This window comes from Trichomycterus rosablanca, chromosome 14 (genome assembly GCF_030014385.1).
Source record: "Trichomycterus rosablanca isolate fTriRos1 chromosome 14, fTriRos1.hap1, whole genome shotgun sequence".
In the NCBI taxonomy this organism is placed as follows: Eukaryota; Metazoa; Chordata; class Actinopteri; order Siluriformes; family Trichomycteridae; genus Trichomycterus; species Trichomycterus rosablanca.
In genome coordinates, this window is record NC_086001.1 from 23,447,624 (window position 1) to 23,467,374 (window position 19,751).

At 40.5% G+C, this 19,751-nt stretch overlaps 1 long non-coding RNA gene and 2 other non-coding genes across 3 annotated transcripts; all 3 read right to left on the reverse strand.

Moving 5' to 3' along the window:
• Positions 1–28: 28 nt before the first annotated feature.
• trnak-cuu (transfer RNA lysine (anticodon CUU)) lies at positions 29–101 on the reverse strand. The gene has a single exon. It is a non-coding gene; the product is annotated as a tRNA-Lys (tRNA).
• A 4,495-nt stretch (positions 102–4,596) lies between these two features.
• Positions 4,597–4,670, reverse strand: trnai-aau (transfer RNA isoleucine (anticodon AAU)). The gene has a single exon. It is a non-coding gene; the product is annotated as a tRNA-Ile (tRNA).
• Positions 4,671–7,083: 2,413 nt separating this feature from the next.
• Positions 7,084–10,623, reverse strand: LOC134326602 (uncharacterized). The gene is made up of 4 exons (XR_010014538.1): positions 10,437–10,623; positions 7,723–7,839; positions 7,313–7,363; positions 7,084–7,227 (listed from the first exon to the last, which is right to left on the reverse strand). It is a non-coding gene; the product is annotated as an uncharacterized LOC134326602 (long non-coding RNA).
• Between the last annotated feature and the right edge of the window lie 9,128 nt (positions 10,624–19,751).

Sequence of the window (19,751 nt, forward strand, 5' to 3'; positions counted from 1 at the left end):
CTGTCCATAGACGTCAAATGAAGATAGTCGCCCAACGTGGGGCTCGAACCCACGACCCTGAGATTAAGAGTCTCATGCTCTACCGACTGAGCTAGCCAGGCTTAAGCAACATGTCAGAACAGACAGCTCATCAGTCAGACCATCAGAGAGATGTAGGTTTAATTCACTAACATCACGACCAGATTAAGAACTAATTCACAGTTTACAAACAAACACAATTCAGAATAATCAACAGAAACAGACACAGAGTTAGGCTGCGTCCGAAATCGCATACTTACTGAGTACGTACTAGATTGGAGGAAGTATGTACTTTCAGTACAGAAGTGTGCAGTATGCACACAACACCCGTACGTACTACGTCCGCCATCTTACCAACATCAAGTGACCATAGTTACAGACCGCATGCTCATTTCGAGCTCCACTCGCCAAAACTTTGGGTATTTATCGTCTTTATTTGCGCCACTAACTGATTAATCTATAGTCATGTATCCCGACTCCACACTGAGACGACAGAGAGTAGTAAATCACAGAAGAGAACTAAGAAAGTTATTGATTTTTTACCTCAGAAATAATGTAAGTACTGCTAACCTCTTTAGCAACAGTATACTACATTACCATGATTAGACTGATACAATGAAAATAAATGACAAAATGATAGATCTGACACATTAATAATTACAGTAGAATAATTTTTCGAAAATCGTCTGAGCGACATTGTGCACAAAATGAGTAGGGCTGTCAGAGGGCTCGTCAGGAGGATCATCACCCTACCAACTGGTGATGAACTAGAGTGTGTAGGAGCTGGGTTTGCCCACTTGGCCGGATCCGAATGTTTTAGAGTGGCAGTTGGTGCTACTGATGGGTGCCACATTCGAATAAAACCCACATCTGCCAACGCACAGTGCTCCCTAAACAGGAAGCTGTTCCACTCAATTCAGCTTCAAGCCATCTGTGACCACCAGGGGAAGTTCAGAGACATTTTTGTTGGTTATCCTGGGTCGATTCATGATGCAAGGGTACTAAAGAACAGCCCTGTGTATAAAGAGGGATAATACCCACCTGCAGGACAATACATTCTTGGGGATGGGTTTATCCCTGCATTAATACACCCATCTGGCTCCTGACCCCCTTTCGAGAGCCTGTGCAGAACCCTTGAGGTGAGCCCTGTCTTCGCCCCGGAGGTTGTTGCATGCTGTGCGGTGCTCCACAACCTCTGTATCACTCATGGAGACATCATTGAGCCAGAATTAACAGAGGTACATGTTGACCAACCAGAGCCTGTAATTAATGACATGACATCAGGTGAAGATGGAAGAAAGCATCTGGCTGCAGCTGTCTCAGCACCACAGCACAGCAAACCAGCTGTTTATGAGCATGATTATATTTAGAAAAATGTTTATGCATTAATTAAAAGTAAAACTTGAATATTTTTTTAATTACAATTTCAAATTTTTACATTTTTTCTATTTTTAATTAAGGTTAAATGAAAAAGAAAATCCTTTATTTCCATTATTTGCCAACACATTTTCTTTCTCACAACATACAATAATACTACAACACTTTTTCATTTTCAATTATTTATTTTTTCATTAGAATCTGTAGGATTTTAATAAACCTTTCCTCTCTCTCTCTCGCCTCCCTATCTCTCCTTTCCTCCCTCATTCTTGCTTCCTGGTCTCTCCTCTCTCTCTCTCTCTCGCGTCTCTCGCTCTCGCTTTTCCTCTCTCTGATGTGTCTCTTCTTTCCTCCCTCTCCTCAGCCTCTCTCCATCTTCTCTCCTCGTTCTCTGCTGCTTCTATCTCCCTCTCATTTTCCCTTTCTTCCATCTCCCTCAGATACTCAACTAAATCTTTCTCCCCTCGTCTCTGTTTGGCTGGGGTTTCCATGCTTCTCGAGGATGGTGAAGCTATAGCAGCATTCTGGCCAGATGAGGAAATAAGGGTCGCTGGGCTAATTGATGGTCTCCCACCTATTGCCTCATCCATATCCGCATACCATTTCCAGGATGCTGCTGTTGCTTCACCACCCTCTGTACTTACCCCAGTAGGTGGACACTTCAGTTCCTACAAGATTCATAAACACAGTACAAGGACCTTAACTTGTATTACAAATCTTTTCTGATATTTTTACTGAAGATCTTACCAACAAATGAAGCTTACTTTGTAATTTTGTTTGAGGTTCTCCCACTTTTTCTTTACATAAGTGGGAGTCACCTTCCCCTGCATTTGGTTCTCCAACACAAAGCCTCTACAATATAATGCACATAACAGTTATTAATGTACAGTGTATCACAAAAGTGAGTACACCCCTCACATTTCTGCAAATATTTCATTATATCTTTTCATGGGACAACACTATAGACATGAAACTTGGATATAACTTAGAGTAGTCAGTGTACAACTTGTGTAGCAGTGTAGATTTACTGTCTTCTGAAAATAACTCAACACACAGCCATTAATGTCTAAATAGCTGGCAACATAAGTGAGTACACCCCACAGTGAACATGTCCAAATTGTGCCCAAATGTGTCGTTGTCCCTCCCTGGTGTCATGTGTCAAGGTCCCAGGTGTAAATGGGGAGCAGGGCTGTTAAATTTGGTGTTTTGGGTACAATTCTCTCATACTGGCCACTGGATATTCAACATGGCACCTCATGGCAAAGAACTCTCTGAGGATGTGAGAAATAGAATTGTTGCTCTCCACAAAGATGGCCTGGGCTATAAGAAGATTGCTAACACCCTGAAACTGAGCTACAGCATGGTGGCCAAGGTCATACAGCGGTTTTCCAGGACAGGTTCCACTCGGAACAGGCTTCGCCAGGGTCGACCAAAGAAGTTGAGTCCACGTGTTCGGCGTCATATCCAGAGGTTGGCTTTAAAAAATAGACACATGAGTGCTGCCAGCATAGCTGCAGAGGTTGAAGACGTGGGAGGTCAGCCTGTCAGTGCTCAGACCATACGCCGCACACTGCATCAACTCGGTCTGCATGGTCGTCATCCCAGAAGGAAGCTGACGCACAAGAAAGCCCGCAAACAGTTTGCTGAAGACAAGCAGTCCAAGAACATGGATTACTGGAATGCCCTGTGGTCTGACGAGACCAAGATAAACTTGTTTGGCTCAGATGGTGTCCAGCATGTGTGGCGGCGCCCTGGTGAGAAGTACCAAGACAACTGTATCTTGCCTACAGTCAAGCATGGTGGTGGTAGCATCATGGTCTTGGGCTGCATGAGTGTTGCTGGCATTGGGAAGCTGCAGTTCATTGAGGGAAACATGAATTCCAACATGTACTGTGACATTCTGAAACAGAGCATGATCCCCTCCCTTCGAAAACTGGGCCTCATGGCAGTTTTCCAACAGGATAGCGACCCCAAACACAACCTCCAAGATGACAACTGCCTTGCTGAGGAAGCTGAAGGTAAAGGTGATGGACTAAACCCAATTGAGCACCTGTGGCGCATCCTCAAGTGGAAGGTGGAGGAGTTCAAGGTGTCTAACATCCACCAGCTCCGTGATGTCATCATGGAGGAGTGGAAGAGGATTCCAGTAGCAACCTGTGCAGCTCTGGTGAATTCCATGCCCAGGAGGGTTAAGGCAGTGCTGGATAATAATGGTGGTCACACAAAATATTGACACTTTGGGCACAATTTGGACATGTTCACTGTGGGGTGTACTCACTTATGTTGCCAGCCATTTAGACATTAATGGCTGTGTGTTGAGTTATTTTCAGAAGACAGTAAATCTACACTGCTATACAAGTTGTACACTGACTACTCTAAGTTATATCCAAGTTTCATGTCTATAGTGTTGTCCCATGAAAAGATATAATGAAATATTTGCAGAAATGTGAGGGGTGTACTCACTTTTGTGATACACTGTATATAGCATACACTGCTTCAAAAAAAGTTTAGTCATTAAAAGTTTTTAATGCTTTGAAAAAGTTAGCAAAACTTGAATACTAAAATTTGTCTTTATACCACCCTTTGTAATTAATATTATGCATAAGATGTAACACAAATTTTGTTACGTCAAACAAACAGTTACTTACTCAAACCCTTGAACCGCTGCATTCTGTTTTCCAGTGAAGAGGGCCTGGTTGGCCACTCTCCACCGGATAAGATTTTTAGTGTCTTCATCAGACCCTGCAATATCAAACATTAGTTTTAAAAGGGATTTCTAATGTGACTGTGTAGCAACATTACAACAATCATGAATGTTTAGCCTCAACAACCCTAAAGCTAGATATATCTACTTTCCTAAAGATAGTTTAGGATAGCCCATCACTAGCATTACAGATAAAATTAAATGAATCTATAGATAGATCATTTATTACAGCAGCTCAATATATATTAATGCAAAGTATTATAGTAAGCAAGTATTAAAGTATGCAAGTATTCAAATTTGCAAGTATTAAAATACAAAAGTATTAAGTACACATGGAATGTTGTACAACACTATGTAGTTAAATACATTGAATAAAAAGTAGTATATCGCTTTTATTGTCCTACCAGAATGACAACGTTTGAAGCCCAGGTTAATAGGACCTGCTAGTTAGAGAAGTCTCACTTGTTTGTTAGTTAGTTTAAGTCCAAAAGTGGGTGTGGCCCGTATGGGGATCGAACCCACGACCTTGGCATTATTAGCACCACACTCTAACCAACTGAGCTAACCGGCCGATGTACAAAGGCAGGTCATATACCCACCAAGCTCAGTTGGTTAGAGCGTGGTGCTAATGACGCCAAGGTCGCGGGTTCGATCCCCGTACGGGCCACACCCACTTTTGGACTTAAACAAATGAGCCTTCTCCAACTACCAGATCCTGTTAACCTGGGCTTCAAACGTTGTCTCTGACAAGTGTGAGATCTTTTTAATGCCCCTCTCATTCAGGTCAGAAACATGCCATTATTTCAATTAGCCAAACTTAATGACCCTTCTGTAAATGGTTTAATGTGCACACTGCTGCTACTGCCTTGTTTTTCTTTTCTACAATGTAAGTTCATATTTTCAGGTTCATGTTATTTGAGATCTCTCTATGGCGTCAGATTAGTGCCAAAAGTCGAGAGCACATTTTATTTGTGCGCGAGCAGGATTTTCTCTGCTCTCGCACGAATTCACCCCGCTCGCTCACGAATAAGTTTTTAATAAGAAATTGCATGCGCGCGCTCGAAACGCTGCTCTCGTGCTCAGATCGTATGCGCGCACTCAAAATAAACTGCGCTCGCGCTCAGATATTTCCTGCTCTCTCTCATAACTGCACTTGCCCTCGCGCTCAGATATTTCCTGCTCTCTCTCATAACTGCACTTGCCCTCGCGCTCAGATATTTCCTGCTCTCTCTCATAACTGCACTTGCCCTCGCGCTCAGATATTTCCTGCTCGCTCTCATAACTGCACTTGCCCTCGCGCTCAGATATTTCCTGCTCGCTCTCATAACTGCACTTGCCCTCGCGCTCAGATATTTCCTGCTCGCTCTCATAACTGCACTTGCCCTCGCGCTCAGATATTTCCTGCTCGCTCTCATAACTGCACTTGCCCTCGCGCTCAGATATTTCCTGCTCGCTCTCATAACTGCACTTGCCCTCGCGCTCAGATATTTCCTGCTCTCTCTCATAACTGCACTTGCCCTCGCGCTCAGATATTTCCTGCTCGCTCTCATAACTGCACTTGCCCTCGCGCTCAGATATTTCCTGCTCGCTCTCATAACTGCACTTGCCCTCGCGCTCAGATATTTCCTGCTCGCTCTCATAACTGCACTTGCCCTCGCGCTCAGATATTTCCTGCTCGCTCTCATAACTGCACTTGCCCTCGCGCTCAGATATTTCCTGCTCGCTCTCATAACTGCACTTGCCCTCGCGCTCAGATATTTCCTGCTCGCTCTCATAACTGCACTTGCCCTCGCGCTCAGATATTTCCTGCTCTCTCTCATAACTGCACTTGCCCTCGCGCTCAGATATTTCCTGCTCGCTCTCATAACTGCACTTGCCCTCGCGCTCAGATATTTCTTGCTCGCTCTCATAACTGCACTTGCCCTCGCGCTCGGAGTTTGCACGTTAAAACAGTGCCAAAAGTCGTCGACCAATCAGAATGTGTTTTCGGCTTCGACCAATGAGCCCCAACTTCCCATTGTAAAGAGAGTAATGTACAATCAACGACCTCAGGTAAGATTATTAATTATTTTAATTTTAGACTATTTTAGAGTACATAAAATCATCATGTTAAAAGGGTAGAATTTGTTAAAGCTTTAACAATCAGGCATATTCTGACCATACTCATCTTTTAACCTGTATGTCTAATTATCCAAGTTTCTTGTTGTCTAGGCCATACTAAGGCTTTGGAGAGGTAGCTGCATAAATTGCAGTATGTAGTAAGCAGTCTGGCTTATGTATTGATCTGAATTATTTACATTTCATTTGCACACATGAAATGATTATTATTGATTAATTAGCGGGAAAAAAAATTATATTCCCGAAGATATATTAAATGCCCTCAGGTAAATTCACATGTTGGTGAGTGAACATGTGGACACCAGAATGTCATCCATCAGAGTACAGACAGTTCCACAAGTGACTGGACGCCCTAAATTAGTGAATGAACTTAAATCCATGCTAGGATTCCCACTGGCCAAATTTGGGCATACTGGCACAAATGTCCTTGATTGTCTAAGTTACACATTCCTTCAACATTTATTTCCCTACACTGTTTATTGTTTCTACATTTTTAAGGCTATTGTTGTCCTTGAATTCACAGATGTTATTCAGTCAACAAAGTATTACATTTTAAATCATTTATTTTGTCTTACAGAATTGAAAGGCTTTTGGTTGATATGTGACAGCTGTGACCTCCACATATTATGATATCCTGCATGAACAAAATGAGATGCTGGACATTGCAAAATACCCTGCACCTCTTTCTGGTACACCTTGTGTTTCTTCCCCGACCTTCAGATCTTTGTTGAAGGCTGGAATCACCATCCCCTTTTATGACCCCGGAACAAATGTGGCAAATGTAACATTTGTACTGACTCTGACTTGTACTGACTCTATTCTCATAGATATTATATATAAATAAATAACAGTTCACGGTTTGTTTTATTTATTTATTGAATGGGCACAAATATCCACAGACGAACTGGTCTGATGTGTTCCTGTCCTGTGAGCCATTGAAAGAATGTTCTTGGACAAAGAGAGGGCGAACCAGCTGTCTCAACCATATAGGTGGTAAAGTCTGCATTAGCCTGTTCAGAAAGAAACACCAAAAAGCTAAATAAACATTGACTTTTGTATAGATTACAATGTTTCTTGTTATATGCATGTACTTACCACTCTGCAAATGTATTTAGAGAAGTGTAGTCAATCATATTTTTACAACAGCTTAAACACACACAAGCTGGTGTTATTATAGCAGGTGAACGAAGCAGAATTGGAATTAAGGTCCATATTTAATGCATTAACTCAATAATTATAACGGTGTCCTAATATGATAGTATTGTCCTTATAATTTAATTATAGGAGTAATAAAAATGAAGATAATATCAAATACATTGTTATCTTTCTCCACACTAGCTGGCATGAATTTCTATACAATCCAATAGAAAATATATTTGACACACTGAACATAAAGCCTAAATAAAAACATTAGTGTTAATAATATCAATACACAATAAGTGCACCATATTAAATGCAGACTTGTTGGTACTATGATATTGTTGATATTGCAGATATGTTTTCACCTCACTGATTGTTGTTCTAACACTACTTGCTTCCTTGCTGGATTCTGGTGGGGGAATCTCAGCTACAATAGATGCACCAGGGGAAAGCTGTCATTGTATGTGGCTTTTTCTCGAGCACTGCAAAAAATTTCAGAAACCTACATTTAACCCTCTATTGCATGGCGTTGCTTCAGGGTAACATACTCATTTTCACTCAGTATCACAATCTCAAAAAAACATACACCAATAAAAAATGCCCATTTTAAACTGTTGGAAGCAAAGGAAGCCAATAGTCTGCTTATATTTGATCACATGACTTTTCCCACCATTTTCCAACCTCTTTTCCTCAACTGTGCTCACACGTAGCAGCCATATTCTTTCAGCTCCAGAAATCTGAGTAAAAGTGACATTTACCTGAAGATTTTCAAGAATTAAAAAATATTTTCACAATTTTGGGTAAGTTCTGATTTCATTTTCATCCATTGATTATGTTTTCTTTGAATATATATTTTGTAAATTGATAAAATAGCTGTGTTGCTTGAAAGCAACAACATGCAACAGTGGATTGAGGATTCCATGACAAAAGATTGTGCCTTTCAAGGGCAAAAGCAAGTTAAAACAGTACAATCCAAAAAAACCAAAACGCTGGGGATATAAAATATTTATTCTTGCTGACAGTAATGGCATGATTCACAACTTTGAGGTCTACACTGGAACATCACTCCAGCTGAAGGAAAGCCAGATATTGGAGCCAGTGGCAACATAGTTCTGAAGCTGTGTTCAGTCATTCCCACCAACCAGTCCTTTAAATTGTTCTTTGACAACTGGTTCTGCAGCATTGACCTACAAGTGCAACTGGAGAGGATGAAGATCCATAGTGTTGGAACAGTGCGATCCAAAAGGTTGCCAAATTGCACCTTTACTGATGACAAAACGATGAAGAAAAAAGGAAGAGGGACCTTTGAAGAGAAGGAAACGAAACATGATGCAGTCTACCTGAGAGCAGTGAAGTGGTATGATAATCGTTCAGTCATTTTGCTAAGTACATATGCAGCAGCCCACCCCACCACATTGGTCCAGAGGTGGGACAAGAAGACCCAAGAAATGGTGGAGGTGGTACGTCCCAACATTGTATCTATCTACAATAAAAGCATGGGCGGAGTAGATATCCTCGATTCCCTGATAGCACTGTATCGCACCAAAGTGCGATCCAAGAAGTGGTATCATCGCCTCTTCTTCCATATGATGGACATGATAATGGTGGAAGCTTGGCTGCTCTACAGAAGAGATTCCATTGATTGTGGTGTGGAAAAAAAGGAGCAGTTAAGCTTGTTGGATTTTAAATCTGAGGTGGCAGGCTGTCTCTGCAAAAAAGACACAGTTTGCAGCAAAAGGGGAAGGCCATCTCTTAGTGTGGAGGCAGGTCTAGACCTGAAAAGACGACGAGGCCAGGTTGCACCTGTACCCCCCGCACCAATCCGTCTGGACCGCATAGACCACTGGTCTGTCTACAGTGAAAACAGAGGGAGGTGTAAATATCCTGGATGCAATGGCATAATCAAGGTCAAGTGCATGAAATGTGATGTGTTTTTGTGTCAAACTCCTGACAGAAACTGCTTCTTTTCCTTCCACACGCAGTAGACTAAAAATGAATTGGACCCCTGTAAATAGTTTCCGTTTTAATATTAAATAATCCAGTGTTTGTTCTTCAGTTCTTTACAGCAGTGATATGGACAATAAAAATTTGGTTTTATGTATTGTGGGATTTCCTAGCCTAAAGACTGGACTGAGAATGAATGAATAAAATTGATATTCCTTTTTTGCGCATTGTTGCTTTTTGGTAACAAACCACCACTAAAATTACAGCTGATACAAACTGTATTATTTTTTCAGTAAAAATGGTCTTTTACATGTAGTTTTTTAATCAATTCTTTCATAAAATGTGATTTGTTATACAGTAAAAAGATACATTTTGAATAAAATGCACATTTTCAATTTATTACCATTATTGCACATTGTTTTGCCAAAGTAACATACTTAAATCTACCCCTATTATCATTATTTTTTTTACATTATTATTATCATTTTTAATTGTGCTTTATGGAAGGTAACAAAATGGGTGCAAATATTTTTTTACTCCATTATTTCATATGTCATGCAATAGAGGGTTAAAACATTACATTATGCATGGTAAATATGCAATGTTCACACTTTATATAATAGTAAATAAAGCAAAAGCCTGACATACTGTAAGGTATCAAAAACTATTAAATTGCTGTAATAATAAAAAACAGCAAAACATTCAATTGTAAAACATTTTATTTTAAAGAGTTGAGGTTAAATTATTTAATGTGTCATGTTTGATATTCTAGTCTTGGTTGGGAAAGTGAACATAATGTTCACTATGGTGTTAGAGATAGTTCATCATATCATTTAGGTGGCTATAGCTTCCAGATCTACCCACTTTGATTTACTAAAATAGTAAATTTTTGTACTGTGGCGTTAAACACGTGAGCACATGAACTTTACTGTATAAAGGCTTTACTTTATTAATTAACATGTAAAATACACAAAAGCTATTTTATGTAAGTTAGGGGTACCGCTTTAGCTAGCTTTCCAAAGTCAAATTTGATTGAGTTTATATTCACATAATGACACAAAGTTAACTTTACATTCTCTTTAACACTTTTTTTAATTAAAAAATAAGTCTAAAATAAAATAATTATTAATCTTACCTGAGGTCGTTGATTGTCCATTTGTCTTCACAACGGTTCACTCTCTCCGACCAATGAAAATGCAGGGGAAGTTGGGGCTCATTGGTCGAAGCCAAAAACATTCTGATTGGTCGACGACTTTTGGCACTGTTTTAACGTGCAAACTCCGAGCGCGAGGGCAAGTGCAGTTCTGAGAGCGAGCAAGAAATATCTGAGCGCGAGCGCAGCTTGCTTTGAGTGCGCGCATACGATCTGAGCGCGAGAGCAGCGTTTCGAGCGCGCGCATGCACTTTCGTGCGCGAGCACAACTTATTCGTGAGCGAGCGGGGTGAATTCGTGCGAGAGTAGAGAAAATCCTGCTCGCGCACAAATAAAATGTGCTCTCGACTTTTGGCACTAATCTGACGCCATAGCTTTTATCCACACACACACCCACCTTCACTCCAAACCTCCTGTTACACACTGACCCAGCGGCTTTTTCTTCATCAAAGCTAATGTCCAAGGCAGTTAAACAAAGTTATTATTATTTATTTATTGTAATATTTACACTATAATTTCCTGTTGTTTAGTTTAGTTTCAAGTTTATTTGTCATTTGTACAAATGTTAGCAGCAGTTGTACATTGAAATGTGTGTTGGGAGGCTCGGGAACTCTACGAGTGTACAAATAAGATAACAATATAATATAAGTCTTTTGTAGGAGCGGGGCGGGTAAGTGTATCATCTCTCCTATAAAAATAAAATATTTCTTTAAATGAAAAGACATGTGAAACAGTTGCAGGATGAGACATAAAAAGTAGATGTGTGTGTGTATGATTTAAAACTAAACTGAATGATAATTGGTTACCTTCAAATAATTGTGCAGCATGTGTTCCTGATTTACATTCAGTGTTAACAAGTAAAGAAGGACCCACCGTGACCCTGACCAGGTGCTAAAAAAAAACAAAAAAAAACCTTATGCTGTTGTTCCATCTCTCTCTCTCTCTCTCTCTCTCTCTGTAAAGGATCCTTAAAGAGTGTTTTGTTTTTACTAATTTATGTTCTTAAGTGTTCAGTTCAGTTTCAGATTTTGGGTTTATGTAAAAAGGTAAAGACTTTTATTTTGGTAAATGCTGCTGTTGCATTCATGCTGTTGTTTCACTCATGCGGTTTCTGTTTACGTGCAAAAAGAAACAGTTGGAGGGAAAGGACGGTGGTAGACAGAAAGCTGCTGGAAGGTTCTCAAACGGTAAAAATAGCACCTAGTTGAATGGCGAACAAGGTATATATATTTTTATTGTTTATATAGTTAATTCAGAGTACAAGGTGCTTCATGTCATGCTCATTTTGAAATATAAATATATACATACAGTATATATATATAAGCGACCATATTTTCTGCTTATCTGTTTGATGGGTTAAGGGCATTTGAGTGGAACTGGGTTATGGGTTTTTCATTTATGAGAAAGTGAACTGTGATTGTAACTGAGTTGTTTTACATTAAAACATGCTGTTATATGTGTATTGTTTCTGTATAGACAGTAATTGTGAACTATTTATTTTGTTTTGTTTAACTTAGCTCTTACGGTGAATTCTGGAATTAAAGACAATAAATCTCCATGAATCATCAGTTTTCGAGTTTTGACCATTAATCAGCTGGGTTCGCTACACTCTCTCTCTCTCAATTCAAATCAAAAGTGCTTTATTAGCATGACAAATATTCACATTTGTATTGCCAAAGCGTCTTTACAAACTAGATAATAAATGAAAAAAAAATGCATAAACATTTATATTAATTTAAAGAATGTTCAATAACATTAGTAATTAGCCTTAAAAAATAACAGAAACAAATTAGAACAACAAGTATATAAAGTGTGTATATGTATGTGTGGAAAAAGTATTTGTGGGTGTGTATGGTGTGTGTGTGCGAGTATGTGCGAGTGTGTATGGGATACAGCAGGGTTTTTCTGGTGACCCACATTTTGTCCATGATTTTTTCATGTGACCCAGGCAACATAAAAATATATATATATATGTTTACTAAATCACAAAACAAAATTCACTTACTTAATGAGAAGGATGGGCCTGTTTGCTATGTATGATCTGGTCCCATTGTGGTTCACAACAAGAGAGTGCAACACTTTTAGAGCAAAGGATTTGGTTGTTTGTTAAGATTTTAACGTCATGTTTTACACTTTTGGTTACATTCATGACAGGAACGGTAGTAACTTATTACACAAGATTCATCAGTTCACAAATTTAATATCAAACACAGTCATGGACAATTTAGTGTCTCCAATTCACCTCCACAGCATGTCTTTGGACTGTGGGAGGAAACCGGAGCACCTGGAGGAAACCCACGCAGGCACGGGGAGAACATGCAAACTCCACACAGAAAGAACCCGGACCACCCCATGATGTTGGGGACGAACCCAGGACCTTCTTGCTGTGAGGCGACAGTGCTACCCACTTAGCCACCGTGCCGCCCTTAGAGCAGGGGAACAGTTTACAAATCCAAACTATCTTTATAGACCCTGGCACTCGTTTTTTGTTTTTTCTTGACTGGCTCAGTAGCTTAATTTTTCAGCTCCGATATATATATTATTCTGAATAAAAGGTTTGAACAGCAGCAACTAGTTTAACACAGATCTGAGCTGCAGCACTGTAATAAAGCCCGCACTAGGGGGCGTTCATGATGTGCCTGTTAAAAACAATCCTGTTTATGTGAGCCTGTAAAAAGTATATTTATTTTAATTATTTATTTATTTTTGGGCGACCCATTTTTTTTGGCTCACGACCCATCCAAGGGTCGCGACCCAGAGTTTGAAAAACCCTGGGATACAGTATAAGGTCACTCACTGTCCCTCACCTGGTGGCAGGTGTGTAAGTAGAGAGCTGCGAGTGTGCAGCTCGCTCTGTGCTCCCCCAGTAGGTAGGGCAGCTTGTCAGGGTTTGAGAGCAAATTAAAATTGGGGATAATTTTGTTGATTTTGGTAAAAAATTGTTTTTAAATTTGTGTGTATTTTGTACATTCAGTGAGGAAGTGCAGCTCTGTCTCTAATTGGTTTGAAGAGCAGTGTTGACACACTCTCTCCTCTCTGGGCATCCAGGACTGTCTGTGTCGTCCCGTCTCGATGGCCAGGCTGTGTTCGCTGAGTCTGTACCTTGTCAAGCAGGGCTCTAGACTAACTTTTTGCACTGGTTGCACTGGTGCGCCTAACTTTTTTTCTTAGGTGCACCAGCACAAAAGTTAGGTGCACCCAAATTTTTGACCGCATCGCATTTAACACCGCAGTTTTACAGGTTCACTTTTTTTTTTTTTAATCACTGTCCATACAGGCAATATTGACTTGTAAATAACTAACAATCTGGTCAACATGGCCTTGTCTGATGATGTGTTTGCTACTGCCTGCCGCTGAAAGGCAGTGGGGAGAGGGGACACTTGGGCAGTGCATTTATCGCGGCATGTAATTTCAATTCGAAATGTATTAGAACCAGTCACAAATATACTATTGCCGGCCATGGTCTTCCCATGCTCTTTACAGTTAATTATAGTATTATAGACTAATTATAGCACACTTATAAAAATTATAAAAATAATAATAGAGTAAATGTGTATGTATGTGTGTATATCTATTTATGTGTGTGTATATTTAAAATGATATGTATATGTTTGTGTGTGTGTTAGAGTGTAATCTTAAATGCAGTGCATTATATTATCGGCTTTACTGGATCTTTTACACAGATTCCCAAAATCGCTTGCGGTGCACTCACTGTGTATTTTGACTACATGTATTGTAATATATTTTGGTCTTTTAGTTATTTTTATATTTTACTTAACGAAAATATTGTCGTGTTTTTACTTTCACTATCGCCACACTTTACCGCTAGCATTAGCCCCTTGCTACTGTAGAGGGTCGGCTCACCTAGCCGCTGTCCGGTGGGGATGCTGCGGGTCTTTTGCTGTGCGGTGGTGGAGGTGTGGAAATAAACGCACACGACAGGGTCGAGTCACTTTAACTGTTTAGTCAGGACTTAAGTGAGCGTTACAACACTTTACACCGCCGAGCTCCAGAACCCGAACTTCCATTCTGGGGACATCCGGCGAGTCTCATATACAAAACTAAACTTACGGCAGAACGTCCGAACGCACATGTATAAACCTGGTGCTGCATTCTGATTGGCTGAGCTGAATGTCGCTCACATATCACCGCTACAATAATGTCCCGCCCTTCGCTATCTCTGATTGGTTTAGACCATGTTATTGGCCTAATGTGTGTCTGTTGTTTTTTTTTTCCCTCGGATGCCTGGTCGCACCGGTGCGACCTGAGATTTTTTTTAGTCGCACCATTGAGAAATTAGGTTGCATGTGCGACCAAATTGGTCGCACTCTAGAGCCCTGTCAAGGTGTTTCTGAGTTTTGGATCAGTTATACTGTAGTGCTGAGATAATCTGCCACACTATACTGTCTATTTAGAGCCAAATAACATTGTAGTTTACTTTGGAGTTTAGTTTGTGTTTCCCAATAGGCCAAATGGTTTATCTTTAATTTCTGTGTAATTTGATCAGTTCTGATTAGGTTCTGGTCTTGAGTCTTAATTGTGTTAGTGTGTGTTAGTGGTGTGTTAGTATGTGTTAATGGTGTGTTGGTGCAGTGACTCAGGACCAGTTGGATGAGGGGACTGATATCTTTGCTCAGCTCTTGGTATTGCAGAGCTTTGTAATGATACGAGTGTGGGTCGCTCTCTTTGAGATGATTCCACAATTTTATTTTATTGTCCTTTTTTGTATATTATTAATAAGTGGGTATCGGCCTAATTCTGCCCTGCACACATTGTTGGTGGTGTGTCTGTGCACCTTTAATATTATTTTACAAAATTCTGTGTGCAGGGTCTCAATTGGATGTTGTTCCCATTTGTTAAATTGTTGGTGTGTAAGCGGGCCCCACACTTCACTGCCATACAGGGCAATTGGTTCAATTATTGCGCCAAATATTTTGAGCCAAATTTTGATTGGGATTTCTACAGAAGTTTTTTTTTTTTATGGCATAGAAGGCTCTGCGTGCTTTTTCTCTCAGTTCATTCACTGCCAGGTTGTAGTTTCCTGATGAACTAATGTTTAGTCCAAGGTAGGTATAGTTTTTAGAGTGTTCAATTTCATGATGTCCTAATTTAAATGTGTGTTTGGTTCCCTGAGATCTGGATCTTTTCTGGAAGGTCATAATTTTAGTCTTTTTGAGGTTGACTGTCAGGACCCAGGTCTGACAGTACTGCTGCAGCAGGTCCAGTTTGTGCTGGAGACCCTGAGCGCTGGGAGACAGCAGGACCAGATCATCTGCATACAGCAGGAGTTTAATCTCGGAGTCGTTTAGAGTGAGACCGGGCGTGGCTGAGTGCTCTAACATGGAGGCCAATTCATTAATATAGATGTTAAATAGAGTTGGGCTCAGACAGCAGCCCTGTCTCACTCCACGCTCCTGAGAGATAAAATTTGTTTGTTTATTGCCAATTCTTATTTTGCACTGGTTTTCTGTGTACATAGATTTGATAAGATCATATGTTTTACCCCCTACACCACTTTCTAATAGTTTGTAAAACAATCCTTGATGCCAAATTGAGTCAAAAGCTTTTTCAAAGTCAATAAAGCAGGCAAATATTTTTACATGGTTTTGAACTACATATTTTTCAATGAGGGTGTGTAGGGTGTAAATATGATCGGTAGTGCGGTAATTTGGTAAAAATCCAATTTGACACTTACTCAGGACGTTGTGCTCAATAAGGAAGCTTGAAAACCTTGAGTTAATGATACTACAGAATAACTTCCCCAGGTTACTGCTCACACAGATGCCCCGGTAATTATTAGGGTCGAATTTATCTCCACTTTTGTAAATTGGTGTTATGAGACCTTGATTCCAAATTTCAGGGAAGGAACCGACACTCAGAACCAGGTTAAAGAGTTTTAAAATGGCCAATCGAAGTTTGGAACTGATGTGCTTAATCATTTAATTCAGGATTCCATCAGGTCCTGATGATTTCTTTGGTTTTAATTTATTTATTTTATTAAGGAGTTCCTGCTCAGTAATGGAGGAGTCTAAAGGGTTTTGGTTATCTTTAATAGCCAATTCAAGTTCTATAAGTCTTCTATTGATGTCATTTTGTTCTGAATTTGTGTTGAATGTTATGTTTTTAAATAGTGATTGGAAATGGGTTGTCCGTATATCCCCGTCCTGAATAGCTAATTCTTCATGTTCTTTTTTATTTAGTTTGTTCCAATTGTCCCAGAATTGATGTGTGTTGATTGACTCCTCAATTAGTGTCAGTTGTTTGTTTGTGTGTTGTGCTTTTTTGGTTCTGAGCGTACGTTTATATTGTCGAAGCTTTTCACAGTAAAGAAGTCGTATGTTAGTGTTGTTTGGGTCTCTGTGTTTTTGATTTGATAATGTTCTGAGTTCTGTTCGTTAATGTTGACAGTCTTTATCAAACCAGCTGTCATCTTTTGTTAATTTGGGTTTTAGTGTAGATCTAAGTTTTAGTTTTGCCTTCTCTGCTGTTCTTCTAAAGATCTGATTAATATTTTGGACTGCCTGATTTACTCCTTCTTTACTGTGAGTGTACGCAGTGTCCAGAAAGTTTTCTAAGAGTGTTTGAATTTGGTGGCTGATGATTGCTTTCTGGAACTCTTCTGCGCTGTTCTCGGCCCATCTGTAGCATCTGGGGATGTTGTACAGCTTACTGGGCCATGTGTGTGTGGTGGGGTTAGTTTCTGTCTTTTTGTACAGACTCAGACTTCGACAGAGCTGCAGGAGGTCTTTACCGTTTTTGTTTATCCCAATGTCATAGTTGTTCCTGTAAGTGGAAGAGGAATGATTATTAAGGAACATGTTATTCTTAATAAAGTGATCTCCATGTGTTTTTAAAGTGTCTGATTGTGTTCCTGTTCTTGCATTCAGGTCTCCACAAATGAGCACATTTCCCTGGGCCTGGAAATGGCTCGTCTCTCTCTCTAGTTCTGTAAATATATCATCTGAGTAGTATGGAGACTCTGAAGGAGGGATGTAAATAGCACAGAGGAATAAGTCCCTCTGTGATGATAATATAGATTTGTTTAATTTAAGCCAGATGTGGTATTTTGCTTGTTTTATTATGTCTATGAAATTATGTAGGTTTGATTTATACCAGATGATGAGCCCCCCCAGAGTCTCTGCCCTGGTGCACTGTGCTCAGTTTTTGGGAGGGTATTAAAATTTCCCTGTAGTTTTGAGGACAGTAAGTGACCGTATCAGCCCTACACCATGTCTCTTGTAGAATGATAATGTCAAGGTGTTTTATCTGTTTGTGTAATTCAGGGTGTAAACTTTTTATACCAAAGGCTGAGGAATTTAGCCCCTGGATATTCCACGTGGTGATGGTGAGTGAAGTCATTTATAATTATTTCATTTCAGAATGAGACAAATCAGTCAAACAATCATATATACATAAAGGGCAGTTTTTTTTTTAAACCAGTTTGTTGCAAATGTACTGCAGTAATTGTTTGATCTCACCCATTTTGTCAGTGTGTTGTGGTCCTATGAGTGCTTGAGCATAGCTGAGATGTGTTTGTTCAGTCCGGGTGAGGTGGAGTGGTGTTGCTGGTTCTGAATGCTTTGGTTGGTGCCGGTGAGCTGGTGGAGTTGTCAGTAGTCCAGGCTGAAGTGATGGTAATTTGCCTGGTGCCGGTCTGGTCAGGTGAGAGCGCTGAGTAGGTTGAGGTATGCTTTGTTTTTTTAAGTTGTGTCCCATTTGAGTTTTTTTAAAAAGCGGTTGTGTTGGTGGTCGTCTGATGGGTGTGCTGTAGCTGTATGTTTGTTGTTGTAGCTTTGGGAGTTGTCCTCTGTGTTGGTCCGCTGTGTGAGTAGGTGTGTGTCTGCCCAGTGCTGCATCCTTTGGTGTTCTGGCGAATTCTTTTACACTGTTTTTGTTCAGGTGCACATGGTCGTATAGGTGATGGGGTGTAATGTTGGTGTGATGAGCGAGGTGTACATTAGGAATGAGAGCACATCCTCTGGAGATGTAGGAATTTACTTTCTGTATGGTGTCAGGGTGGAAGTCTTTGCGTGGTAGGAGGGTTGATATGATGATTTTAGTGTTGGGGAAGGTCTCTGCAGCTCTGCACATCAAGGCTCCAACACGTTCCTGTTCTATTCTTAAATCGTTTGTGCCTGTGTGAATGATTATATAACTGGGCTGAATTAGGGCATTTTTGTGGAAGATTTGGTGCACATCTTTTATTCTTGGACACCAAATTTTTGATGTTGTGTATCCTGGGAAGAGCTTTTTCTCCTGTAAGAATTTGCCATTTGAATCAATTAGTATGACGACTTCTGTGTTTGTGTGAGTTCCTGGCTGGATATTCTGCTGGTGTTGTGGGGATGTGGGCATTTCTTGTGAGTGTCCGGGGGTGGGCACGGATTAGGGCTTGGCGGTGGGTAGCGTTGAGGGCCCGGGGGTGGGCTGTGATGAGGGTTGGGTGGACAGCATTAGGGGCCTAGGGGTAGACTGAGATGAGGGCTTGCCGATGAGCATCGTTGAAGGCCCAGGGTTGGGCTGTGATAAGGGCCTGTGGGTGGGCTGAGATGAGGTCTTGGCATTGGGCAGTGTTGAGGGCCCAGGAGTGGGCTGAGGTGAGGGCTCAGGGGCGGACTGCGATGAGGGTCAGAGGATAGATTGTGACGAAGGCCCAGGGGAAGTCCTTTTAATGGAGTCTCTGTTGTGCAGCTCCGGTCTGAGGTTCAAGATCTCTCTGGACAGCTCTGCTTTAATGTTTATTTGTTCTTTTTCTGCTTTCTCTTTATATTCCTTCAGCTCATTTTGTAGTTTTTCCCTGTCCTGCTGTAGGTTCTTAATCTCTCCTTTCAGTTCCTGTACAGTCACTTTTAGCTGGTTTTTAATTTGGTTGATCTGGTCTCTGAGCTCGGTGTCTGGGTTGGGGATGTTGTGATTAAAAAAGAGTTCTATCAGCTCGGTCTCTAACAGAGATAGATTGTCTCTGAGTTGGGTCACAGTGGTGCTGAGGTGTGGGCTCGGTGGAGGGATGGTGCAGGGTTTTTTACCTGACTCTGTGTCTCTCTCAGTGGTATGTAATTCAGAGGAGGGGTTCAGACTTTCCCTGAGACACAAGCTTCTGATTGATGGAAAAACATCTGCGAATTTTCCCAGTGCATGTTCACTACCTTGAATCATGATAGTACCTGTCTGGTACAGGTTTATAGTTAAAAATCTGTGTTCTGCATTTTTATCAGTCTTCAAATACATAAATTTGACGTCCCTTACAGATACCACGTTTAGTGGCATGTTTAAAATGAGTTTTGATCTTGTACTGCT